At 48.5% G+C, this 27,700-nt stretch overlaps 1 long non-coding RNA gene across 1 annotated transcript in view; it reads left to right on the top strand.

Moving 5' to 3' along the window:
- LOC142585646 (uncharacterized) overlaps positions 1 to 27,700 on the top strand; it is a 140,570-nt gene that overhangs the window by 35,849 nt on the left and 77,021 nt on the right. The window lies entirely within an intron of this gene.

Below are 27,700 nucleotides of genomic sequence, written 5' to 3'. Positions count from 1 at the left end.
GAAAGAAGACAATACGCTCCTCCGCACAAAGCTCTCAATAAACCTCAGGCAAGGGACTGGCGCTGCCTACAAACGAACACATACCCACACTTGTCTCGCCTACACGCAATCTCCCCAGACAGATATACGTCCCGGACATGTCCCTCGTGTAGCAACCACACAGTGACACTCGCGCACATTATACACGAATGCACCGACCCTCCGGGCGACGCAATTTCGCCACTACTCAAAGCACACACACTCACTACGTGTTCTTGGGAGGCGAGACTCTCCGAACTGGTCCTGGGTAGCCAACTGGGGACCCTCGACCTGGCCCGGCGAGCCGCGATCGCCAGTGGACCCCTGTCAGAGGGAACGCTGGAATAACCCGCGCAACGACTTCTGTAATAATAAGGTTCCTCCTCCTCCTCCTCGTCTGGTATTATGCATGGCCGCAAATGTACTTCATTGGTTCTTCGCACAAACAGGGTTCCACCGCCTGCGTGTAATAAAACATGGCCTATTGGAAAATAACTGCGTAACTTTATTGACTTTCGAGGCGTGAGTGCATTGCGTTCTGCCAATGGTTAACTAGGAAATGGTAAATAATAAAAATTGAGAGCAAAAAAAAGAGTACATTAAACGCAGGTGTTCTTACGATTAAGGGGCATGATAGCAGGCGCAATGCGCTCCTTTATTGTGCATTTTTGCAGGAGCGAAGTGATGTTCAATAAAGTCCTCAGCAAGAATCTATGGCGTGGGCCATAGATCCAGAGATGATATAGTCACGTGGGTGGCGATGCTGTATCCTCAATTTCGACAGGTAGCGACAGGTCCGCAAGAGGTGCAGTAGATCTGCGAGGCCAGCAAGGCTAGGGCAGAAGGGGCAAGCCGTGCCGAAGACTGGCTGACGGTCCAGAGCATGTATAGACATATTGCAGCTGTTGTCAGTTTGCGTTATATTCATTTCCAGCTTACACAAGTGCACGAAAACAAGACAGCCATTTTCAAGGTGTAGCAGATCGTTCGACGTGATGCTATTTCCAGCTGATCTATATTCCCATATTTCTGGCCGCTACAGTTAATTTGTGAGTAAATTGCCATAATTAACACTTAAATGCATACATTGTCCATTCCACTTGCCTATAGAGTGATCGAGCAGCAGGCAGCGGAGAACGCCATCGTCCCCGAGACCTAGCGGTAGGTTCTGAGTTCGACGTCTGCTCGTCACGGCCTGAGGAAGCACGCGTGCAGCACTACCATGCGGATCGTTGTGGCGGCGTGGGCCTCTATACCTTTTTCTTGTGAGCGATGGCGGTGAAATCGCCCGCTTATTCGCTGGTACAAGTTTTATTCACACTGTGCAACACACACCGATGATGGGGAATGTAGTAACTGACGCGCTGTGAATACACACGCCTTGACTCTTGTAAACAACTACAGTTGTTCTGTTGTTCGATGCCAAAGGCAGGTGACGTAGTGGCACGCAGGATTGACTGGGCACTCAAGTGGCGACGTTGCAAACGCTTGTTCCCGCTAACCTTGTCGCGGCGCATGCGGCTGAACATAGTATTGTGTTCTGCTCAGCGCAACAATTTTGTTATCGTATGGCTAGAACTTTAATTGCACGCTAACGTGCAATTAAACATGCTGAAATTTGAACAGATAGTATTACATGGTACAGAATGGGCAGGTGCGCCAACTTGAACACAAGTATAGAACGATAAGGACAACACCTATTGTTCTCGTGGGTGGTACTTCTGTTTCTACCTGTCCTCGCGTTTGCACGCCTGCCTATCCGCATCATGAGACACTCAAATTCATTGGGCGCATCCCTCGTGGCTCCGGTGCCCGCAGCACGACATGAAGGAACGATCACACTGAAATTCACTCTCATGACATGCAGGTACTATAAGACATTACGCTGTGGAAGTTCTAAACAGTGAGAAGCTTCCCTTCGCCTTTAGTCGATAGGCACAGACACAACGTTAAGAGATAGGGAAGACTGCAGTTTTATTTAGAGAACCAAGCGCGGAAAACTGATATCCTAGTTGAGATAGAGAGCAAGAAGTGGAATTAGGCTGGTCACGTAAATGCCTAGAGCATATAAACGTTGATTTGATAGAGCAACAGAATGGATACCAAGAGAAGAGGAAGGCAGTCGACGGGGGGCAGGGTGTTAAATGGAGTAATGAGGAAATTTGCAGGCATAGCACGAAGCAGGCCACTGCATGATACAGGCTTAACTGGAGATCGCTGACAGAGGCCTTCTTCCTTGCAGCGGACTTTCATACAGTCTGATAACAATCACTCACGTAATAGTAGACATATATCCGGTTCCAGTTCGTATACCGTTAGCTTTCTAGTTCTCGCGAACCAGAACAGGTGCCTCACCTATACAGTTTGGAGCAACGTAGACACGGTTAGAAAGTTTGCATAAACATAACTGAAGAGGGCTCGCCCTTAACGCAGTAGGGTGCGAGCATTACAAGCACGCGCGGTACCACCACAGAGGTTCCGCAGCGCCGCCATTATATTCTCAGTCAGTTAAGTTCACTGCTTCGGATTCGCTGCCTGTGCTCACTCGTGTGGCAAAACGGGCATATTGGATATTTGTACTAGAACGCTGAAGCATCAGTGGCAATCTCAGTATTGCACTACGTGTTTCCTTCTCTCTCTTAGAAGCGTTGTGTCACTATAGCTTTCGGAGAATTCGTTCTGCAATTGGTTCCACGGGCGGAAAAGTCGCCTGCGCGTGGTGCTGCACGAATTTGGTACATTTCTTAAAGCGCTGGAGTTGGAGAGCCCTTGCACGACTTCAGTTTCAGCATCGTCGCACACAATTAGCGTCAAAGAGGAAGAATGCAGTAGAAACACGAGGCACGAAACGAAGACAAGCGCGAAGCATTCGGCATTCAACGTGCGAGAAGTGGCGCTCAATTAATGGCCACCCTTCTGGTTAATTTGATGCAAGGCGCCAGCGCAGCATCGCCCTGCACATCTGCCGCAGCGGTCGTCGTAACCGCCTTCTTCCACGCCAGCTTTCTGCTTCGGCCCATGCTGCGCTCGCCTTTGTGCATACAACTTTGTGCCTACGCCTTTGTGCATGCAACGAGTCGGGCACTGAGGCGCCGCTGCGAGCTTTGGGAATACCAAGAAGAGCCGACGATGCGGTCTCGAGATGCTTGCTTACAGCGCGATAAAGTGGAACGAGAGAGGAATAAATGCGCGATGATTTGTGACCCTTTTAAACCGAGTGCACGAAGTGAACCGCGAGGTCGTGTCTTCCCTCTACGCTTTATAAGCTGTCTCGAGTTAAAGCGGGCGACCAGCGTTTGTCGAACAGAAGCATGCAACGGGGAGTAAGACTGCGCCCTTATAGGAGTAAATAAATAACAATAGGCGCGTACACGTTCTCTCTCACTCGCTGATCTGCGGACAACGACTTCGCGGGGTGGGATTTTGCTGCCGCTTCTCTACCAATCAACCACGAGGCCAATTTCACCAGAAAATGTGGAGCCGAGAGAAGTGTACACTTTGATGATGATGATGATTTGGGATTTTCGTGGCGCAGCAACCTTGCAGACTATAATGCGCCAGTAGGGTGTAAAGTGTACACTTTACACCCTACTACAGGTGCAAAAGTTTTAGTGATTTCTCGGGCGCACCCGTTGAGTCTAAATATAGTTACCTGCTAATAAAGAACTTGCGGTAACCATTCGTTACGATGAAGTTAATTTGAAAACGAAAGTAGAACCCTCTGCAGCCTTCAACTGCTGCGAAAACATCAAAATAATAAATACAACGAGTGCACTTTCATGCTGCTGTAAGAGTTCGCATTTCTTAAAAGGTGGGTTGCAGTGAATTCGTCGCATTGCAGCAAAAGCAGCTGGAGCTCGTACTGACGTAGCTCGACGGTTGGTGCGTGCAGTCTTGCAGCCACGGATTTTATATCAAGCTCAATTTCAACGGCTGACTTTGGCACAGCTGGCACAGTTGGAGACGATTAATCGTGATGCTATGCGCACAATCACAGCACTGCCCCGCATCACTCCGATACCAACCTTACAGGAACATGCCCAGCTCAACACAATTGCAGAGCTCATTTTGCAACGTGAAAAAGCACGTGAAATAAAAAAGCAACTTATTCCGGCTGTCGCTGCGTTGCATGCTCATTTTCACCGCGGCTCTCGGATTGACAATCAGCCCTATCCAATGCCTCCCTGGGAATTCACCAACATCACAACTAATAAGCCAACGAGGTTACGACGCCGCGATACAACAGGTATTATTGACGAACACAACATCGTCGATGCATCATGCGTTAACACCTGCCAAGTCTATACGGATGCTGCCATTCTCCCAGACGGCGGAAGGACATCATTCCTGAGCACTACGCATAATTTCATCAGCGGCCACCAGCGCTATTTATCTACAGAAGCCAGCGCTCTAGTAATGGAACTTCAAGCCATCCACGACGCTGTGCAAGATGCGACATCTAAGCTGCCTACCATCAAGCAACTAGATATCTTCACTGATTCTTTAGCGGCTATCCAGGAACTCAAGAAGGTTGATAAGGCGATGGAAATCTGCGAGACAATACACACTATGAATAGTAAGACATCTACTTGCGTCAAGGTACACTGGATTCAAGGCCATTCAGCGAACCCTCACAACATTGCTGCTGACCAGCAGGCACACTGCCCTCCTAATCCTGATCCTCCACCTATTCCCCTCCCACCCCAACCCCGTAACTCGCTGCGAGCCCGTAAAAATGTTCTCCGGCAGGACACACGCGCTCTTATCCCACCGTGTGTCTGCTCCCTCCCCCTTCACCTTACTAGGGCGGAGGAAGTTGTGCTTAGGAGGCTTCGGGCCGGGGTGGCCCTTACACCGGCTGTTGTCTCAAGGTGGAACTGGTCGCATTTGCCACTGGGTGCTACGTGTCCATACTGCTCCGTTCCTGTGGTGGAATCAGATGCATACCACCTAATATGGACATGCACGGGTTTACAATCGGAACGCTCGCGTCTCCTACTGGAAGCCGGCCTCCGCTACAGTGTGACAACCAGCTATGACAGCTGGATACATGACAACAGATTTCACAAAACAATGCTCCAATTCATACACAACACAGGCCTCACAGCACACATATAATACACATATACAGTCCAAGAATTATGCCTTAAGGGCAAGCCTTATCGCAATAAAAAAAAAAAAAGTGAATGTCTAGGGTTCTAGCATCTCTCCGAGTTCCAACCACCTTTCCAACTTACAGTCCGGTACAGACAAAGCAAGTCGGTGTAACCGCCGTAGGCTATGTTTGTTAGATTACGTGCATAATTCGTTCTAAAACGAGTCCGTTCTATACATTTTACTGTATTGACGACAATCCTTGGCTGCGTCATGAAAAATGGCTTCCGCGATTACGTTATTACTTACTGTTGTTTTGTTTATTGCTCGTCGTAAAGCGACGTAAGCGCACCTGATTTAAACAAAAGCTGAATGTCCGCAAGCGGATGTCAGCAGGGTGAAGCTCCACTTCTCTCTCTAACAGTGTAATCCGTAGAACTCCTACGTAACCAGCGGCTTCCCAGTCCGTGTCGTCTTTTCGATCGGTCCATTGGTCATCCCGCCGGAAAACTGAGAGAGCTATAGGGTTTAAGTTTAGGCCGACCTACGCCGACAAAGAAATAGACTAGCACATAGGTGCAGAAAAAGAAAAAAAAATTTAGCGCGTATACGTGTGCTTTCTCGCTGGTCCCTGCCGGGGCCAACGGCCCGCCGGGACGCATCGCTCGGTTCGCCGCCCACCACGCGGCTAACTAAATCATCTCGGGTTAAGCGAGAAACGACCGCGCCGCCATGAGCCACCGCCGCTCCCGTCCCCGCTCCTGCTTCGACCCGAGGGGCGAGCGAAAGGACAACGCGAGCATACATTATACAAGCGTCAGCCGAGAGGAGGTGGCCTCCAACGAGTCACAAGATTTACGGTTCTTTGTTGTGCGGCGCTGTGGCCTTACTAGCGCGGCGATCGTACCCTCGAGCCGCCGGCGCATAGCGCTTCCTGGCCACGCCGTCGTCGCGCAACTGTTCCCGAGCCGTCTCAGTATTCTTCGGTCATTTATCTGGACGAAGCAGGGCTCTGTGGCATGCTTCCGGGGGGGAGGGAGCCCTCTGCGGATGGCAGGCTGGCCGGAATGCATAGTGGTGCAGTATAGGTATCGTAAACCATTGCTTCCCAAACTCCACCACCTCACGATTCACCACAGACATATGACATTTCGTTACATATCTTCCTTGTGTTATTATTGTTAATGTACCATGAGAGCATTAAGCCGGAAAGTTCGTTCATAGAACACACCTAAGATATCACGCGCGACACCTATTTAGCGGAAATTTGCGAGGGAGTCGTGCAACTTCTGATAATGCCTCAGCAGTCTACCCAGCGCGGTATATAGCTTAGTGGCTATGGCGTTGCGTTGTTAAGCTCGAGGTTAAGTTCGAGGTGTTAAGCTCAATCTCGGTCGCGGCGGCAGCAAAATCACTCGCGTACGTACTGTGATGTAGGTTTCACTTCAGAAAATCATAGGCGGCCAAAATTATTCCTGAGTCCCCGACTATGGTGTGCTTCATAATCAGATTGGGGTTTTGGCACGTAAAATTCCAGAATTTCGTTCAGTGACCTGAACCCTTGTCCACTGCACTGCATGTCACATCGTATGTGAGGGCACTTTGTGAACGTATGGTTAACTTCGCTCGGGGCGTTCATGGCACAATATATATATATATATATATATATATATATATATATATATATATATATATATATATATATATATATACACACGCTTCTACCTGCTCCTTCCATTGCAATAGACGCTATCGTCGTAGACGGCAAAGTGGACGGCTAAGCGGACTGCGGCCATGTTAAATCTGGTTGCAGTTCTCACGAAGACGTCAAAGTAGACAGCTTCGCGAAGACAGCATCGAAGTAAATAACGATGCAGGTTATTTTCCTGTCCAAACAAGATGGCGGCTGAGCAGGACGCTTTAAAAGCCAACAGGAAGGTCGTCTGCGCACAAGTGAAGGTAGGCACGCTTTCCGGCGCTCTTATGTAAGTCATAAGTTACATCGTGTTTTTCATATGTTCGCAGACACAAAGACATGAAATATAGAAATTATTATGCGTGCTTTTCTCAGCTTTTCCTTTCTTCTTGTCGCGATGAGGTGGCGCTACGTCGCAGAAGCGTCCTCCATAAGTCTTCCAGGCGGTTCGGAACTCATTCCATGACATGGCCTCGAAGCTGTCTCGGCTTTCTCCTTAGCTGTCTACGTAGCCTGCCTCCGATGCCAGAATTGGAACACACCCTGTATATAGAGACTGGAGTTGCGTTGGTGCCATTGGCGCCGCCACACTGTATCGCGTGCAATGGTGCGTACGCGGCCCGCGCGGCGGAGTGCATACTCGGCCCGCGCGCCCTGTGTTATTGGAAGTCACGTGATGGGCTGCGGGTGCCAGGTCGAAAGGGTGACCGTGTGAAAGCGAGCCGAGAAAGCTGGTGGCTTCAGGCGCGCTGTCTTCCGGCGCGCCCGATTTTGGAGGCGGCGTAATCTGCCTTGTTTTTCAGGAGCAGCACAGTCGGAATTATGAAGGAAGCAATAGCACGGAACGTCCGCTTGGGCACAAGCACGCGCGCTACACCGGCGTTGCTCATCACGCCAGCGTTATGCCTAATCAATTAAGTACTAATTAATGGTCACGGAGCAAGATGAGTGCCGGCTCACCTGATAAGGCGTTTTAGGCTGTCCCATTGAGCCAGGTGCGTTGTAGCAGAAATCTTGGATGGCGCGACAACTTGTTACTAGCATCCAGAGCCGCGTCGCCTGCAGCGTTTCATGCGAGACGAGGCGTGTGGCGAGGTAAAGTGGGCTTAACACGTTGAATAATTCGCATGTTGAAAAACTGCGCGCGCGTTTCCGCCGTCGCCCAGGTGGGCGTTGTGTGCGCGCGTGCTATCGAGTGCCGCTTGTCATCTGCCGAAGTTCACAAGATATTTCAGTGCTCTTAAATGCATGGAAATTTACTACAGTAGGCTCCAGTGTCATGGTACCGGCTGTTAAACAGTCCGATTTTGTACGTCGTTAAGTTTTTACCGGATACACATTTATTAATAACAAACTGCACTGAAAATCTTTAAACGATTGCCTCATATTTGTGGGCCAAATCTGCTGTATAGGTTCACTTGTGCGTGTTTTCATATCTTGTTGGTGTTCGTGAAATGTAATTTACGGCATATACTTCGTCTCGGTTTGATGAATGTTTGATGCATGTCACTATTTTTTGGCTAGTGATAAACTATCATCTTTTTGGCCTGCTGTGCACGACACTCGACGAATGTTTATACCACAGTGGTTGGGCGTCTAAACGTGATCAGGCGCACCGCCCTACTTACTTTTCTAGAATGAGGTCGCGGGATCGAATCCCGGCCACGGCGGCCGCATTTCGATGGGGGCGAAATGCGAAAACACCCGTGTACTTAGATTTAGGTGCACGTTAAAGAACCCCAGGTAGTCAAGATTTCCGGAGTCCTCTACTACGGCGTGCCTCATAATCAGAAAGTGGTTTTGGCACGTAAAACCCTATAATTTTTTTTTTACTTTTCTAGAGTTAACTAACTTAGATTCACATTTGTAGCGTCGAATCTATTCGACATTTTGTAGTATAGCGTGACCTTCAGTGACCGGCCCTACTGTGCGTGATCTGTGCTGTGTTCTACTCTAGTCTTTATATTTGTCCTGTTGCTCTTCCTTTCCTATTTCCTCCCCTCCTTCCTATCTTCCATTTCTGTGTTGCTGTCACCCCCCTTCTGTAGAACAGGCAGGCGTTGTGCCCCTTCCGGTGGCAGTTGCCAGCCTGCTCCTCGCTTTCCCTTTCCTGTTAATTGTGTATATGTGTTCAAAACATAATTTTTTGGCTGTGTTTGCAACACGTTACACTACCTAATTCGGTGACTGATAACAGCAGCGCTATGACATTGGTAAGGTCACACTGCGAGCTCTCAGATACATCAGCAAGCTTTTGTGCTCGAACTCTGCATAAAACAACTGCAATTTTATTCGAGACGGTTGCGAATGTAGTAGCCGAGTGGCACCCATGCAAAACTCATTTCACATTGCGTTCTACTTAGATGCCTAGTGCCCGCAATCACCGTCACGAGCCAATCAGCCGCTGCTGCTGCTGATAATAGCGCGCTCAAACAGCGCGCTATTATCGCTATTATCTCCAGTAGTAGAACAGCGAGCAGATAGCTTCGGCTACACAGTACTTCTTTCACTCGTAGAAATAGGCTGGTCGTGTCCTCACTGGTTGCAGTCGCAATCGAAAAACGCGCCGCAAACGTACACCACTTCAAGCGGCGACAACGGCAAAAGTGCGCTTTCCGTCTACTTATCATTTTGACAGCTGAAAGGGTTCTTGACACGTTCGTTGCTCGTCTTGCGCGCCATGCGGCGTGCACATATATGGCGTAAATTGGAGTCTTTAGGAAAACAAGTTTGTTTTTCGAGTGACTATAGCGCCAACCGCTAGGGAAGAAAAAGCTAGGAGAGTGCTTTTGAAAGCCACGAAAAAGAGATAAGCTAAGCGGTGGCAGTGAGCAAGGTGCAATACTGAGCGCCTTTTATCGCTGGGACATCAGTTGGCCGCGCCAGATGCATCGCGATAGTAGTATCGGCACTCCTGTTTATCTTTTACTCCATGCTCGCGGTATTCAAGTGAACTCTTATTCTAGGGTGGTTGCTTGGGCTAGATGGTAAATCATGATAAAAAATGACGTACAGCGCGAAGGACAAGGACTGCGAGAGACGACATACACAGCGCTGCTGTATGTCGTCTCTCACAGTCCTTGTCCTTCGCGCTGTACGTCATTTTGTATCGTGAACTCTATTCGTATGCGTCTATGGGGGCGTGCCACTGCACTCGTTTATTCAGTGAATGAATATTAGTAAACTACGAGCCTTACTTCGTGTGTAAGCGTAATAATTTTGTTAGCGCTGTGAGCGATTCACTTCTCGAGCGAGATTTTCGTTTTGTTTTGTTTTCCAGTCGTTCCTGTGTGTCCGTGGTCATAATGTTTGCCATTTATGAATGTTATCTGCTCCACTGTTTCATGGCTTCTATTTTGACCGCTTCCTGCCTCCCCTAGCAGGTTTTCTTTTTTTTTCGTTCTTTTCTTGGGCTCCTGTTATGTACACGGTCCGGGATGTACACGTGAGGGTTCTCGACATTGTGGCGGCTTCCTCAGATTGGATCCTTCGTCAGCCACGGATGGTGTTGGGTGTATTTTTATTCTTATGGATAGGGGCACATACGACGCTCTTTCGAGTAAGAGACACTCAAGAAAGAAGAGAAAAGAAAAGTGCCTAGCGAAGCTCTTGTGGAGATTACACTGCAATGGGTCAAAGATGATCTTCCCTTTACAGAGAGAGAGAGAGAGAGAAAAGAAAGCTATAGTCATATATACGTGAGAGAAAGTGCGAGAGGATGTCTGTGGTAAATGTTTTATCATATGGAGGGAAAACTTCAGTACCAATATCTATACGAAACGCTATTACGCTTATTGCTATACATATTGTTAGGGCAGGCGCTCGGCCCTCTTAAAGAGCACGTACGAAAGAAATCATCTGTCAATACGGCTCCTCTTCTTCACTGCTCAGACAAAGGTAAGCAGTGCAGAGAGCGTTATCGGTGATAAACTATATTCGTGCACTATTAAACTATTCACCTGATCATGTATGTACAACACAGAGCAGCACAGCGAGAAAGGTTGCGAGAAATGACTTTGGCAACTGTCTGTGTGCCTGCTCGTTATATTTATTTGCTTTATCGACATAAAATTGAAATAAGGCTAGGCGCCTTTAGGTTTTGCCGCCTACTGGGGGCCACAAAGAAAAAAAAGGAAGATATAAAAAAGCACCAAATAACACTGGACACTGCTATAGTCTACGTACATCTATTATAAAATCTTTAATGCATGAACACTTTTCTTCTACCTATGTTTTTTCACGTATTCTATTATGGTCAGTGCATTTAATATAATTTGTTTTGTCCTTCTTAATGGCGTAGCAATATTGACGTAGTACCCATGTGGTAGTGGTGGTACCCTTGGTTCTCCTAATATTAAGTGATACAACCGAAAAGCTAAAGAAAAAGTATTTGAGATTAAACATATTTTCATATGTGTTTAATAATTCGGCACTAACGACTATGTGCCTAATTCAGATAGCAATGCTTCGTCGACGAGATTCCGTATGTAAAAAATAGCTTGAAGAATCTTGGCTACCAAACTTACAGCTTTACAGGAGTCGTTTTGGTGCAAAAATCGCCGTCATCAACTTGGCATCAGCGTCACCGGTGACGCACATTTTGATTGCTAAACCTACACTGAATGTGCTTGTTTATTTGTCGAGACGCGCTATCACAACCACATGCATTTTTCCCACATCTTTTTTGTTTAGTTGCTTTGTGAAGCCTCTTCACCTATGTGCAGCGCATCACAGTGGGGACGAAAGAAAGTTGCCCTTTCAGTTTTTGGAATTATTCCAAGATGTTCTGACGGACCTCCCGAGGTCTTCCGAGCTGTGATACGACGGGCTCGGAACATCGCCGGAATCATCTTAGGGACCCTGGACTGAGGGTTCCTCCCACACTGCTCTCGCCATTCAAATATTATTAATAAAGATGTTTTGCTCTCTCTCTTCTGCTCAACCTTTCTCTTCCCATTCTCGCCCAAAGGGAGCTATATGGTCACTGTCGGCAACACTTGTTTCAGTTTGGTTTTCCGTCCGCGTGTTCATGTTCCTTAATGTGTTACTGTGTATTATTGTAAAAATTATACCTTTTATGCGCAAACCCATTCCTTGTTGTGTACCCTTTCGCGGCCTTTAAGAAAATCAAAATCCATTCATTAATTCGTCTTTCTGGCAGGAAACATTATGTTCGCTAGTAAACACAAGCTATGCAACGAGCCATTTATTTTTATGGTGATATAAGGCGCATTTCGGCACTCACTTCGGAAAGTTAACACACTCGGAGAGCATCTACCTCGCCAAGCTAAATACGCCAGCCGTATAGTTGGACGCACCGTGCACTGCCTGTACCGTTTCGAATGGACGCATCTCCCAGGTGCAGCGCATATGACGTTCACACTTCTTCGTTTCTCCTACTTCAGTCCAGAAGCAGTTTCCACAACGTCTACCAGAGGCACTTCGTGACCGCGCACGTCTTGCGTACAGGAGGCGCAACCGAGTGGCAACAATGTATCCAATGCACTGCTCACAAATGTGTCACGCACGCCGGAGCACAAGCGCCCTCCAACAACTCGACCGCCTTTTCTCGCACTAAAAATAATTGCGTGCTCGTCGCAGTTAAGCCTCCTGCGTGCGACACCATTTTGTGCGATTACTTCTAATTGTCTCCCGCTCGCCTTAGTAACCGCAAAGGCCCAACATGCAACGTTCCTCAACACTTCTCATCGTCCCTTTCCACGTGCGTGCTGGTGGCGCTGAAATTTAATTTGTGCTCATCCACCGTGTCTGGGGTCCCTGTCACGCACATATACGTAATGCTTCGCTTGCGGGGAGGATAATTTTGCTGTTGTGTTCTTTCTATACGGTGGAACACGAAGCCGCGCAACCAAGTAAAGGAAGCGCACGGAAGGAAAAAATATTAACGCCAAGAGATTGTATCGCTTCTTTTGAAAAACAAAGCTTGGCAGCGACCCTCCCCGACGTGCTCTGCCTGGTTCGCCAATACGCCTGCCAATTCTCTACCGACGAGCTCTGGTCGTATTTGCATTGGGCGAAGCCATAACCCTCTCTTCGGGACGGCCGTATACACGCACCTGAAGAATGGGCGCCTCCCAATTGTGATCGCGAGCGAAATGATATGGCAGGCGTCGGTCAATGACATGCAGTGAAGTCTTACACGAACGAAAAGCCTGGCGAGTTCGGTCTCTGTTTCTGCGTCTCTGCGCTCTTGTTCGCGAAGCAGCATTCGCCGGGCGGATAGATATTCGACGCTCCAGATACGCCCCGCCCTGTTCACACTTAAGGCGCGTTGTCTTGTTGTTCCGCCCGCTTGATTGCGAGCCCTGTACGTCGTACGCAGACGGTGGCTTTTTTTTTTTTTCTTACCATCGTGCTCCGTGGTAGTAACGCCGAGCGTACTCACACAATAAGATAAGGCACCAATACCCAGACGTATCGGAAGGGGTGGAGGGGGGTTGCTGGTATAGCAGGGAAGACCAATCGAGCAGCCTACAGGCGATTACTTCGTTCCAGCCCATTAGGTTTCATCACCTCTCTCGCCTTTCGCATCTGTCCCTCGCAGGCCTCGATGCTACGAGGGCTTCGCAGCCTCAACAGTTCAGGAGCACGTGGCAACCTATCATCATCGTTACCTCAAGACCGCGCGCGCTTGCAAACGCCATCGCAGACTTTATGTGTTTTCTCGGACGCGTGCTTGATATACATGGCGCTGCTGGCAAGAAAGATACGAACCCGTGGCGGACGCAGTGCCAGAGCTTAGCGTCTATGCGCAGCTCTTCCAGCCTAGAAGATAAATGGGCCGAAAATTTGATCGCGAGGAGAGATTAGGCGCTGATGGCCCGGAGAGTCCCGCGAGCCTCTTACTCCGTTCTGGATACAGAGCCGGCATGGCTGCGCGATCTGCAGCTCCACCCGTTCTAACAAGGTATTCAGTTCCCCAATGACGGCAGGCAACCGGTCTGGAAAAGTCAGGTATGATTCATTATCGTCGCATTCGTAAATAAACGTGAGGAGGCAGGCGGGGGGGGGGGGGGAGGGCTGCATGATTGACGATGTCTCGTGTAAGGCGCACTAGGCTGGGCGCTCTTGGTGGGAGCTTACAGAAGTGCAAGACGTGTCTGCAACCACACTGCTTTCTTCCGATGCGATATCCTCCCTTACATGAACTGAGCGCGGTTAGTCGGCACGGACCTGGCGGCCGATACGATTTAGAAATTGGCTTGACGCGGAAATGATGATTCACTTGTAGCAACAAGGGCGAGGCGGAGAAATCCAACTTTGTCTCTTTCAGGAGAGTGCAGAGTTGGGCAGATTGGTATAGATTCATTGTAGCGCAGACAAGCAGATCGACACAGAAGACCTAGACAAAGCGAGCGCTTACTGAAGCTTGTTTACTCGAAGGAGGAATAAATATATAGGAGAAATGCGAAGCCGGAAGAGTGGAGGCGAACAAACAAACAAGAGGGAAGAAAAAAAAACATATTACGGGGATCCCGTTCCGTTAAGGAACGAAACTTCGTATTCTAATAGCGATACGAACGGGCAGCTCGATCACATATCGCACTTCTTCCTAATGAAAACTTGACTCAGCAATGCCGCCCGGTTCTCAGGTCATTGCTAGTATACTGAATTCACATGCGCTGACAAATGTATAATCCAGCACGTTGTAGCACTAGCGCCGGTGTACATTGTAGAAACTCCCAGTTCACATCAAAGTATACCTAGTAGCAGGCGGTATACGTTACCTTGAATCTACACGCAAAGACCATGCACACTAAACACACACACACACACACTAAACACACACACACACACACACACACACACACACACACACACACGCACGCACACACACACACACACACATATATATATATATATATATATATATATATATATATATATATATATATATATATATATATATATATATATATATATATATATATATTCGAAAGAGGGGGAGGACATTAGTGGGGTACGTGGAATTGACCAATCAACGTGCGCCGAAAGTCATGGGCACACGAGTGTTTCTGCAGCTTGCCTTTATTGGAATGCGACAGTCGAACCCAAGACCATATACGCCTAGCGAGGGAACACCGTGCAAGAGAATTGACGAGGAGATCAGGTGGAAAATTATAGTATCCGCCACGACAGTTTAATCCACAATATATTCTGCTGTGGAGCACAAGGTCGCGAGTTGCCGCGGTGGTCGTATTATGCGATGATGTCGAAAAAAAAAAAAAGAAAATGCTCCTAACGTGACTATAAGCTGCACGGTGCAGAACCCTTGGTGGTCAAAATTAAACTTGAGGTTTCCGCTAAGGCGTCCCTCTTAGTTCACCGTGCAGTTCCGGGCCGGTGTAAAGGGGCCCTGATAATAATAATATTTGGGGTTTTACGTGCCAAAACCACTTTCTGATTATGAGGCACGCCGTAGTGGAGGACTCCGGAAATTTTGACCACCTGGGGTTCTTTAACGTGCACCTAAATCTAAGCACACCGGTGTTTTCGCATTTCGCCCCCATCGAAATGCGGCCGCCGTGGCCGGGATTCGATCCCGCGACCTCGTGCTCAGCAGCCCAACACCATAGCCACTGAGCAACCACGGCAGGTAGGGGGCCCTGAAACAATTTTTTGAACATAGATTGAAAACGTGGCCGATCTCTCATAGAGGCTGCTGTGAACGTGTGAGCCAGACGTTCTAACGAGCATTGGAAGAACAGCAGGTTTCTTTCTTTGCTAATCTTTTCTTTTCCTTCGTAAATGTTATGAAAATTCGTAAATGTTATGAAAAAAAAAATTCGGGAGAGTTGGCACGCATGTATTCCACTTCGCCTGTGTTCTGTATTGTGCTGCAACTTCCTTCCCGTGACAGAGAAGTCATTTGGCAATAGTTATACCCGCTGACCTCACACCTTTGCTTGTTTATAGTTCTACAACAACTGTGTAATGCACTTCCGTTTAGATTCGAGTACGTAGCCAAGCGGTACTCACACTCGCGCACTGTGCCCCAAAATCGGGACAGCCCTAGGCGTATTTCTCACGCCCCGTTCAAGCGTATCATCGCTTCTTTGAGAAAGGAAAAAAAAAAGAACAGCCATTCGGAGAGTAAACGGCGTCTCATTAAACGTAGCAAAAGAAAGAAAAAAAAAACGGCGCCTTATTTTGTGGAGAATCTCCGACACACTGGCGACGCCAAGGGAGATCTCGCATGAGTTTTCATTTTCTCACGCACTTCGTTATGCGAGGCGAGAATGCCGCAGGCGCCGCGCAGTTTCCTGTCCCCTATATCGGGCCTGCTGTGCATTTGTGGCAGAGGCAGGGACGTAGTCATGCGTGTTCTTCGTTATCGTTCCAATAATTCCATGTGTCCTCGTTATCAGCCTGTTTTCTATCTGTCAAGCAGCTCGGGCATTAACTTCCTTCAGCTCCCCATTCTTTCTGTTATTTTTTTTTCTTCTTCTTATAATTTCTATTTGAGCTCAAAACCTGTTTATACGAGATGTGTTCGGTGCCTGCACGACCGTCATTTTTATGAGATGATGTCATAGCTGTCCGCTCAACACCGTATTCGCGAACAAACCTCTAATCTATAGCTTGCCTTGATTACAGAGAGTGTTGAAGAAGAGCACAGCCCTTTCAATGAGACCGGCACTACGTTTCAGCAAGGCTCTTTGACGATTTTTGTTATGATAAGTTGTTCGAACAACGCTTCTCTCCTGGCGCACTTTGGAACAGACGCTGAGGGAGCCGGTTTGCAACATTACAGCGCAGATATTGCAGAAAAGTAGTATTTATGCACTCCCTCTAGTCGAGGGAAGTCATTGCCTTCCAGTTTCTCTGGGTGGAATCATGAATGGAGAAATGTGTGAAGAATATGGGCATCACAGAATACTGGTACGATGTGTGCTACTTCTGTGTTCAGCCCAGTGCAGAGGTTGAAAAGAAGCGCAAGCCACCTCGTGAAATATCGCCAGAGAGCCTTAACGAAATAAACCGAGCTCGCACAATGCCTTACCCCGATTTTCACTACGGACATGCTACCGCAGGCAATGCGAAAGAGAAAGAGTTTTTGTGATTGTGGAGAGGAACAGGCGCTATTTTCTGCAACCCTTTAGGGAGTACGTCTCAGCGTCTCGGACAAGGCGAAGTGGACACAACGAGAAAAGAGGAGGGAGAAGATTATGCCTGTTGCAGGGCCCCAGGGTTGTCAGTGGCAGGCAGGAAAGGGACACATGCTCTTCAAGCCAGGTCGCCTCAACTCCAATATCGAGCAGTGTACGCAGCAGCCACCGTCGAAAGTGGAAAAGGAGAAGCTGTTGCGTTAACTGGTGGCAGTCCCACGCAACCTGGACTACTATAGAATGCAAGTGGCATCCTGTCGATATGGCTGGCCGCAGTTGGATTACGCCTTTGGATATCGGAAAGACTAGTAAGGTGCTCCAGTGTTACGATGAATATAGCATCCTGTGACAATGGCCAATGACGGTGTGAATTTGAGTTCAAAGGCGTTACGTTTTGGGCGAGTTGGTTGTGCATGGTTCTTATTGCAAGTCATGCAATGGTTGTTACCCTATCTTTAACAGATGCACGATATTATTTTCTCACATAAATCGGTTAACCAGGGCGATAGTTGAGGCCGGAGGAATTCTTCGGCATGATCAGAGTTGTGTTAGCGCCCCTTATGTAGCATTAAGTGATAAGGAAGTAAGGTTTCTGGACGGTGAAAAGATATTACAGTGACAAGGTTTGGTTTCTCCGGCACATTTGGCTATGCAGATTTGCACGTGGTTTGTTTGTTTTCTTGCCATCCTGTCTTTTTTATGTGTTTTATCTGATTGTGGAAGCGTATATATATGTCGCTGTCACAATAAAAGCCCGTTGAAGTTTGCGCATGTTGTGTGTCCCTTCTTCGTTCGACGTCCTGTATTTGTGCGCGAAAAAGTCTAATAAGAACCATGAATACGAGTGTTGATGTAGCGCCTCCCTTTTCACTTTGTTTTCGACGGTGGGGCCGCTCCCCGTGTGGCCCTATATAGCTGGATTTCAGGATATACGTCATGCATGCGCTTCCGGGGTTCCGTTCATATTGCTCTAGGTGTTACTTTATGAAAGCCTAAATATCCTTCCTTGACTGCCACCATTCGCAGTGAAGTTGGCTTGGGAGAGGATACCAATGCAAACAATAAATCTGGAAACAGAGACATTTAACGACAGCGTCTTTTCCCGCATGAACTGCCCGCCCTTCCGTCACTTTCTGCGCGTCCCAGTGTGTGTGCTGCGTCCTTTTCATGTTCCCTAATGGGTCTGCCCTTGAAATCCTTATACGTCCACCTAGCTATATACTTCGCAGAGGTCATTTTCGCATAATAAGGCGGAAGGCGAAGAAGTGATTCTATTGCTGAGTGTTTGTTTTCCGTCACCAGTATTTTGTGGTAATTCTCGCTTTCTTCCGGGGAACGCTGTTCCCTGCCCGACGGGAATGGAAGTGGAGCCACCCGCACTCCCACCTGACGTAGCGGCGCCCGCGTCGGCAGCCTCAAGGATGCGTGAAAATTGTCTTTAAAGGTGACTGCCTTCCATCGCATGTGAAGGTAGGTCATTTTCGACATGCTGTCCGGCCCTTTGTTCCCAAGCCGCTTCAGTGTAGAAATTGTCAGAAATTCGGCCACGTGAGCGCCGTCTGTGGAAAGTCTGCTATATGTTCCCGCTGTGCAGCGCAACACTCTGCAGGCAACTGCCAGGCACAAACTTATAAGTGTCCGAACTGTCAAGGGCCCCACGATGCCTCATCAAAGGAATGTCCTAGAGTTAAGCGAGAACTCTTCATCTTGAAAAAAATGGTGAGGGACCGGTCGACTCATCGTGAAGCAGCTGCTGACGTCAGGCGACGTCGTTCTCGTCGCAGACGCTCATCAAGGTATTCTGCTCTCCGCACAAAGAATACGCGTGCCGCACAGCCTCTTGCTGTTGAATCTGCTCCAACCTCGGTGCAGAACGTTTCCAAACCGTGTATGGATAACGGAGCATCTCAAAAGAATGCCGTGGGTGAGGAATGGCCACCACTGCCAAGGATAAGCCCTGTGGAAAAACCCCAACAAGGAAAGGCACCACAATGCTCCACCCCTCATCCAGATGAGCTGACAGAGCATGACCGCCGAATTGTAACAATGCTCAAGTCTTTGATAAATGCCATTCGCACGCTTGTGGGCAACTCGAATACGCCAACAGCTCGAAGCGCAGTGCAAGTGTTGGATGCCCTGAGCCCAGTGCTTGAAAATCTTGCATAAGCACAATGGCTCTTCCACTGCCTTCATTCCGTGATGAAGTGCGTAGCGCGACGATTTTCCAGTGGAATGCCAGAGGACTTAAATCACGGATTTCATGTTTCCGCCAATACGTTTTCACGCACCGATTTCCTGTAGTGGTAATATGTGAACCGAACGTGTCCAAAGCGCTAAGACTCTCTGGATACGAAGCCTTTATGGCGTCGACGTGCGGGCAATCCAGCAAAGTAATTGTTTACATCCGTACAGAACTGACTTACGTTCCCCACTCGGTGCAGCCTCATGATGGAAACCAATACGTGTGTCTCCGTATTACAAAGAATAAAGTGGCCTTCACCCTTATCGGCGCCTACATATCCCCATATAGTCGGTTCGACGGCGACCGATTGCGAGACATCCTGACGGCGACTACTGGACCCTGGATAATCACGGGAGACTTTAATGCTCATCACTTGGCTTGGGGAAGCTCCAGAATAGATTCCAGGGGCCGGAAACTCGTGGAATTTGCTTCCGACCATGAACTTAGCATTATGAACGATGGCAGTCCAACGTACTTGCGTGGTTCGAACTACAGCAGTTGCTTAGACTTGACCTTGGTGTCACGGCAACTTGGTCAAAATGTTCGATGGTTCTCTGACATCGAGACTCATGGTAGTGACCATATTCCCACCTACTTAAGTATCACTGGATTTGGAAACTTCTCCTCCTGTACTTCCCGACAAGCATATATAAGGTGGTCAACGTATAAGACAAAGGTGGAAGAGGCATGCAAACAAGGATTTACCGGCACCATTGAGAACCTTATTACAAGTGTACTGGAATCGTCTAAGTACACATTTACATCCGCTAAAAAACGTACGGATTTTGACATGGAACTTGAGCGACTTCGAACGATTCGCAGAAGAGCCGAGAGGCGATACAGGCGCACGAAGTCAATTCATGACCTTAGAGTCGCTCGACGTATACAGAAGAAAATCCAACGTCGTATGGACAGGCTGGAGGAGCAACGGTGGAAGACGTTCTGCGAGTCACTTGACCCCCGCAAGCCGCTGTCTATCATATGGAGGACGGTGCGCGGCCTTGGCTCGTCTCCACAGCAACGACACCCATTCTCAGCCCTAGCCCTCTATCAAGGCCGCTCACAGGTAGATATAGCCGAAGACTTCTGTGTGAAGATTGCGGGCAGTGTGGTCACCATCAGTAGCGAAATTCTGGGTGAGGTTCCTGCGACACGCTTCCCAGAATTGAATGTGTCCTTCTCACTTGAGGAATTGGACGCTGCTTTGGCCTCCTGCAGGCGCTCATCGTCGCCAGGACCAGACGGCATCACCTACGCTGCTTTATGCCACCTAGGTGAAGATGGCCGAAGCAGACTACTGGAATGTTATAACCAGTCATGGAATGATGGCGTCGTTCCTGAGCGGTGGAAGTCCAGCCGCTTGGTACCACTCCTGAAGCCTGGAAAGTCGCCACTTGACCTAGCGTCCTACCGACCCATTGCGCTGTCCAGCTGTGTTGGGAAGGTCATGGAAAGAATGATTCTCACCCGCCTAGAATGGTATCTTGAGCGCCACAACGTATACCCCGATGCCATGGCTGGTTTTAGAAGAGGCCGTTCCTCTATTGACAACGTCATCGACCTAGTCACGTCTGTACAACAAGAAAAACACCACAAGCGTATATCGGTTGCACTATTCCTCGACGTGAAAAGCGCTTATGATAATGTAACGCATGAAGCAATCCTTGATGCCCTGGAAAATAACGGAATTGGTGGACGCATGTTTCGGTGGATTCGGAGCTATCTATTCAAAAGATCCTTCTTTGTGCACAGTGCAGATGGCCGAACTGCTGACCATTACACTTACCGTGGCGTCCCTCAAGGTGGGGTTCTTAGCCCCACTTTGTTCAACCTTGCAATCCTTGGCTTTGCCGACGTTCTACCACATACAGTAAACCTTTCAATATATGCTGACGACATATGCATATGGGCCTCGGCAGTTACACGTCTCCAGGTGCGTGCACGGCTCCAAAAAGCAGTGACCCTAACATCATCGTACCTGAGCGCAAGGCCTCAGCATTTCGACCGAGAAGTGCGCCTTAGTAGCCTTTACCCACAAGCCATGACCTGGTACCCCATTTCTATTGACCACCAACCAATTTCCTACGCAAAAACTCACCGATTCCTAGGCGTTATTATAGACAGAGACCTTTCATGGAGCCCCCACATCTCATACTTGAAGAAGAGGCTTACTTCTATCTCCCATATACTAAGGTTTCTTGCCGGAAAAACGTGGGGCACATCCGTGGCATCTATGCTTCAACTATACAGGACGCTCTTCCTAGGATACTTGCGATACAGCACACCGGTGCTGTCCAATGCTAACAAAACTAACATCCATTTCCTACAGAGCATTCAAGGCCAAGCCCTTCGAACATGTCTGGGGCTACCTCGAAATGCTTCAACCGTGGCAACAATTGCCACCGCGAGAGACAACCCAATAAGGACCTATATAGATATCGACGCACTCCGGGCGCATGTTCGCCATATTTCCAGCGTCCCTGACCACCATCTCGCTCACTTGCCTGAGAAAAGACCCAAGGCAGCGTTCTCCAGATCAATTGCGGCTAACCGGCACTCTTTGTCTTTGAGGCACTCACCCGCAACAAGAACGCCATCCCCTATGTGGTGCTTGAAGAAGCCTCCTGTGTACCTCGCTGTTCCAGGAATAGTGAAGAAAGCTAGCCTGACCACCGCGGCTCTCAAGCAGATCACATTGGAACTTCTGCATTGTTCATACGCTAACCGAATTCATGTTTACACGGATGGTTCCGTCTCGGAAAATTCTACGGGCGCCGTTGTTCTACCATCTCAATCGGTCGTCATCAAGTTCAAGACTTCACACGTAACGACATCTACAGGTTCTGAACTGGCCGCTCTTCGCGCTGCTGTCGAATACATTGAAAAAGAACCGCCCAACAAATGGGCAATATTTTGTGACTCGAAAGCAGCCCTCCAGAGCTTGCGAAGTTTACGACGTGGCAATTATGAACAGCTGGTGTCACAAATCAACGAAACCTGCCATTGCGCATCTGAAAGAGGACATGATATCATATTTCAGTGGCTGCCGGGACACTGTGGCATCGTTGGTAATCACCTCGCCGATGACGCTGCCCGACGTGCCCAGGCTGGCTCACCGACACTCCTTATACCTTTATCCAGAGTCGACGCTGCAAGAGAGCTTCGCAGTCTCGCTCGTGCAATCACGTTAGGTTGCTGGCATACACCACAGAACTCTAAGTGTCGTTTACACAGCCTCGACCCATCACTGAAACTTACATTACCAGCGAACCTTCCACGACGTGACGCAACACTGCTGTGTCGGCTGTGGGTAGGAGTAGCATTCACCAACTCCTACAGCTACCGTATTGGAATGGCGGATTCACCAATGTGCGCTAAGTGCAAGTGTGAAGAGACCATCAGTCACCTTCTGTGCCACTGTTCTCGCTTCGATAATCAACGTGAGACTCTCCAGTGTGCCTTAAATAGACTGGATGACAGGCCATTTACGGAAGCGAAGATCTTGGGAGCCTGGCCTCACCGTTCATTGGCCCAGAAAGCCGTTCGAGCGCTTTTTCGCTACCTGAGGGCAACAGACTTGTGTGCCCGACTATAGACGTCCTACACTTAAGTTCTCTCTCTTCCTCTTTCACTCCCCATTCCCCTCCCCACGTGTAGGGTAGCAAACTGGACTCAGTCTAGTTAAACTCCCTGCCTTTCCGTCTTCCCTTCTCTCTCTCTCTCTCTTCGCATAATAAGGGTCAGACAATGTCGTCCTGCATGTAAAGACGTAACGTCGCGCGATGAAGAGATAACATGATTGTTATGCTCTCCGAAAGATACGCCGCTCATTAGTGAGAGAAAGAAAAAAGAAAGAAAGTGACGTTTATCTTTCGCATTAGCCTCAGTTCTCTCTACCCTTCTTCTCTGGCAGTGAAAGCAAACTTTAAGTATGCATTTCTAACTCGTCCCTTTGCAACTGTGCGCCTTTTGTAAAACCTCCCGAATCTGCGTGCGATATAGAGCTGTGTACACGAGTAAACGACGGCGATGCATATCCTCTTTCACTTCTTTCCGGTGCTCGCTGCCTGGTCCTTCGTAAAGCATTAACAGCAAACGATCGTATCTTTGCATGCTGGTGGGAGTGAGTATTAGAGAAGCACCGAACGTGGAAAGGATAAAAAAAAAAAGGTATTGCGCATTCTCGCATCGCACCGTTTATTGCCGGCAGGAAACGTCCGCAGCGGCGTGTGCCAGACAGCTATAAATCGCGAAAAACTGCACGACCGAGTGCGAAAAACAAAGAAAATACCGCGTTGCGTGCGACCGCCCAAGATGCAAATGAGTTCCTTCCGCTATACGCAGAGTGCTAGCGCGTGGTGAATGCAAAGAGCTAGAGAAGAAACAAGAATAAAAAAAAAACTGAAAGAGAAAGCATACGAACACTCACAAAAAAGACCGTGTTGACGAGACAAATGTGCGCCCGCGTAGGCTGGTCCCGCTGCGCCGACGCGGCAAAACCGCGCCGTTTTGACAATTCACCCGCGCGACCTTCTCACACCGCGGATGCATGCAGCGGCGACGAGGTGTTTGCGGAAGAAAGGCGGCGCGGCACGCTGAGGCAACTCGGAGTTGGCCTCGCGCCTTCCGCGGCGACCGATGAAAAACAAGCTACGTGCGTGTGTGCGTGGCCTTCCAGCCGTTCTTTAGCGCCGAAGATTTATCTTCCGTATTTTTCTCGGGACGGGCGGTTTCGTGCATATATAGAGGGCCTCTTTCGCTTATCAATATATTTGCTGTTGTGCGTGCAAATATGTGGCTATGCGGAGGCTGTGCGTATCTATGGCTGTGAGTTGTTATGTGCGCTCTTGCTGCGCGAGGCCAGAATCATAACGACTTCAGTCGTGGTCGTCGTGGTCACAATGCGCAGCTACGCGTTGACCAATGGCGAGACCCGGCTGCGAGCGTGTACATTGTTAGTTTGTATAGCGAATATTTATTGCTTATATTATAACAAATCAGTAAATATTTCTTTTCATGTATTAAATGCGAAGCATTTCTTGGCAAACATTTGCCACTTTGACAGTATCTATCTATCTATCTATCTATCTATCTATCTATCTATCTATCTATCTATCTATCTATCTATCTATCTATCTATCTATCTATCTATCTATCTATCTATCTATCTGTCTGTCTGTCTGTCTGTCTGTCTGTCTATCTATCTATCTATCTATCTATCTATCTATCTATCTATCTATCTATCTATCTATCTATCTATCTATCTATCTATCTAGCCGCCTACGTCTTGGTGCTGTCATGGTCGTTTCATTAATTTGATATCTACCCAAATTGGCATTGTATGACAATAGTGTGCCACGAACATAAGTGATAGGTCATGACATGAATACCATGACATGTTTGTCATGTAGTTTATGAAACAGCCGCCTAGTCTTGGTGCTCTCATGGCCATTTCGTTAACTTGGTAGGTACCAAAAATGGCATAGTATGACAAGAGTGTATCACGGACGTAAATGACATGTCATGACATTCATGTCCTGACATGCGTCTCACGTATGTCGTGAAACAGCCACCTACGTCTTGATATGTACCAAAATTGGCATAGTATGACAAGAATGGATGACGAACATAAATTATGCGTAATGACATGAATGTCATGGCATGTGTGTCGTGTACGTCATGAAACAACCGCTTACGTCTTGGTTCACTCATGGTCGTTTCGTTTACTTGGCAGGCGGGTCCCCGCACACTACTCCGCATAACATCGATTTCCACAGGGCGTGGGATCTGCCGGCTTATTTCTAAGCGTCATCATGTCCGGCGTCATAACAAGGCAGCGTCATATTCGTCAGCCACACTCCGTGCAAAGCTATGAAGTAGATTCAGCTTTCCTCTCAATGGTTACAACATTGAAATTATGCAAATAAGAAGGATCGTGCTCCGTTAATTTACATCGCGAGGAGAAGGAGGAAGATGGAGAGGAGGGGGATGAAGCGAGAGAAAGAGAAAGGCGCGAAGCTCAATCAGGCACCCAGACACGCCTATTGTTTGCTACTTTACACACAGTGTTCCTACAGGCCATAACGAAGCGGTAGTAAATTCTTCCTCGAAAAATCACTAGAAATAGGTAGAATCTCTGTGCTGGCAAAAGAGATATCTTAAGCGGAGTTTTTACCGCACGTATCTGGTGCTTAGTGTTTGTTCTACAGGGTGTCATATGGGAAACAGCCAACACAATACAATAACACAGAACTTTCTGCCGCAGTGTATTTATTTCCAACACCATGACTATTGAAAAGACACTTGTTCTAATCTTCAAACCAGTTTTGGAAGGATTTAAGATGACATCTGGTACCTGAAGTGTCAATCATGTCTTCAGTGTACTTTGGCTTAAGCGCCCTCACTACCCCGCCCCTCCCACCCCCTCCCCTTTTGGCCAAAGACACATATCGCTTGTTTTCATGAGCCGTTAATATTTACGCAGTAAAATGCTGTAAAAATCAGTAAAAATAGTACACTCAGAAACAGAACTGAAATACAATATTAAAAGAACAGTACATTTTGGTATAATATTGCTGGAAGACGCCAAAAATCAGTACATTCTGAAGCTTTGTTAATTAATCACCGCCCAATCACTCCGTACAGGTGGTTCACCACCGCAGCCGAAACGTGCGGTGCCGGTGTTTATCACTGGGTTAATCCCGATGGTTCATTAAATGACGACTTGGTAGGCTGCCGGATCCTCGGTACGCAATTGCTGCTTGCGCTCGGCTGCAAGAGCCTGTTGTGCGCGGGCTGCAGCATCGGCACGGCGTATGCGAGCTCGTGCCCAGTTCTCTTCGCAGCGTTGCTGATCAAAAGTTGCCTGTTCCTCAGGGGTACTTAGGACGCGTCGCCTATCCATTTCGAAGCCGGAGAGAAACTGCTGCGCGCGCGCTCTGCGGTGACGGAGACCAACGACGTCACTACTGGCGCAGTCAATTGCACGCCTCTCTTTCTCCTTTTTTTTCGCGCATGCGCATGTGTTTGCGCCGGATGAGTTTTCGGCGTACAGGCGACGGACGGACGGACGGACGAATCGGCTAGCCCCCCCCCCCCCCCCATATACAGCTTCGCTGTAAAACGTGGAAGAAATAGTAGATCTACGGATAACCATTAGCAACACTTCCTATGCCGGGGGAACAGTATCTTTTATTTTAAGGTATTTAGGAGATGTCATAATTAAATATAATGAAGTCATAATAACACAAATTCCAGTCACATAAGTACACTAATGCCATACGTACTATCACTGAAAGTCAGCTCCAAATCATAAAAACACAGAGTGCCGTCACATAATTAGACTAAAATCAGGGCGCATAAGAAAGCACGGATTTTATTCATATGAAGGTGCATATTACCAGGTATTGAATGGGCCAAAGTCGGGTACAAAAATTTTTATTACAGAATGCGGTTAGCATATTTAAACAGCAGTTTCCGAAAATATTACTAGCTTCTAGAAATCTTTGAAGGGTGTTGCGTTTCGCCTGCGACACGTGGTTTTGCCGGCGCGACGGCGGCGGGGCGGCGGACATTTTTGGCCCGATCGTCGTCACCGCAACACTCATCGCCAGGTGTTTCCAGGCGCGTCTGCGGCGATGCGACCGCCTAGGGATTTCGTTCCAGTCATTGTGCCCGAAACAGGCGAGGCCAAAGCAGGGATCTCCTTCCAGTTATTGGGCCCGAAACAGGCGATGCCAAAGCAGGGATCTCGTTCCAGTCATTGTGCCCGAAACAGGCGATGCCAAAGCAGGGACCATCTTCTCGTTACAGTCATTGTGTCCGACCGGCAGCGCCACGACAGTGTGCTGCGCAGCGCCACGACAGTATGCTGCGCAGCGCCACGACAGTGTGCTGCGCAGCGCCACGACATGGTGCTACGGCATCGCTACGACAGTGTGCGTCACCATTAGCCCATTGTACATTCACGTGCTCGTCTTTTGAGGGGTTCCTTCTTGCCCTCAACTGCGAGAGTATAAAAACAGCTGCCCCCGGACGCCAGAGGAGGGCTCCGATTTCTTCCGTTGAGTGAAGTGCTCTCCCGTCTCTCTACTTCGGTCAAACCTGACCGCCAACTCTTTGCGATGTTAAAATAAACAAGTTGTTTCGTTGTTACCTGTCGACTCATGCTTTGCCGGGACCTTCGGATGCTTGCAGTTGTACCCCAGGCCGCCAGGCCAACGCTACCCTTGGGGCTTGCGACCCAGGTACAACCACGGGCGTCAGCGCCGAGTTCCCAACAGATCGTACCAGCAGTCCGATCCAAACATCTGGTTGCCAGCGGTGAGATCGCCTACGACTTCAAACAACGGTCTGCCAGCGGCGAGATCACGACAACGGAGGCCAGCAGCAAAGAGATGCAGTTGACAGTATGCTGAGCAGCTCAACGACGATCCGGGAGCAGTGCAACGAGCCCTGTGTGACGACTGGTTGCCTGCAGCGGAACGACTGCGCGGAATTCCTGCCTGCGAGGTTTGGTGA

This window comes from Dermacentor variabilis, chromosome 6 (genome assembly GCF_050947875.1).
Source record: "Dermacentor variabilis isolate Ectoservices chromosome 6, ASM5094787v1, whole genome shotgun sequence".
NCBI classification, from domain to species: Eukaryota; Metazoa; Arthropoda; class Arachnida; order Ixodida; family Ixodidae; genus Dermacentor; species Dermacentor variabilis.
This window is presented reverse-complemented; position numbering and strand designations above follow the sequence as displayed.